The 406-nt window shown below is 33.3% G+C and overlaps 1 protein-coding gene across 1 annotated transcript in view; it reads left to right on the top strand.

Moving 5' to 3' along the window:
• The window catches only part of LOC119592427 (ubiquitin carboxyl-terminal hydrolase 16-like), a 48,003-nt gene that overhangs the window by 30,228 nt on the left and 17,369 nt on the right, over nucleotides 1-406 (top strand). The window lies entirely within an intron of this gene.

Here is a 406-nt window from a genome sequence, read left to right as displayed (position 1 = left end):
AGAGTCTGTGAGTTTTGTGTTCTTATATTTAAGATCAGCATTATCTCCTTTTTATTAGTAAGTGTTGATATATCTATCCTGTGTAGTCTTGTACTCTACACTAAATGTTGAAACTCCTAGTTACAGTGCATAAAAAATTAGTTTCATAATAAATTCAGTGTTTAGAATGTAAAATTGCACGTTGGAATATAAGGAAAAACTTTTATGGAATGCTAAAACAAATTGGCAAGTTGGTTGGCAGGCAGCATAGCAAAAGAAACAGACAAAAATAGACAGAAAAATAGAGACAGTCAGACTAGCACATTTTCCTGCTCCTGTATCCCTCCTCTCGTCTACACTGTATTTTCTTTTGTCATATTTGTCTATCATTTTGCCTGAAGAAGTAAGGCTTAAGAATACTTTTGCC

The sequence above is a fragment of the Penaeus monodon genome, chromosome 30 (assembly GCF_015228065.2).
Source record: "Penaeus monodon isolate SGIC_2016 chromosome 30, NSTDA_Pmon_1, whole genome shotgun sequence".
NCBI classification, from domain to species: Eukaryota; Metazoa; Arthropoda; class Malacostraca; order Decapoda; family Penaeidae; genus Penaeus; species Penaeus monodon.
The sequence above is the reverse complement of the archived record's forward strand: the minus strand, read 5'-3'. Positions and strand labels throughout refer to the sequence as shown.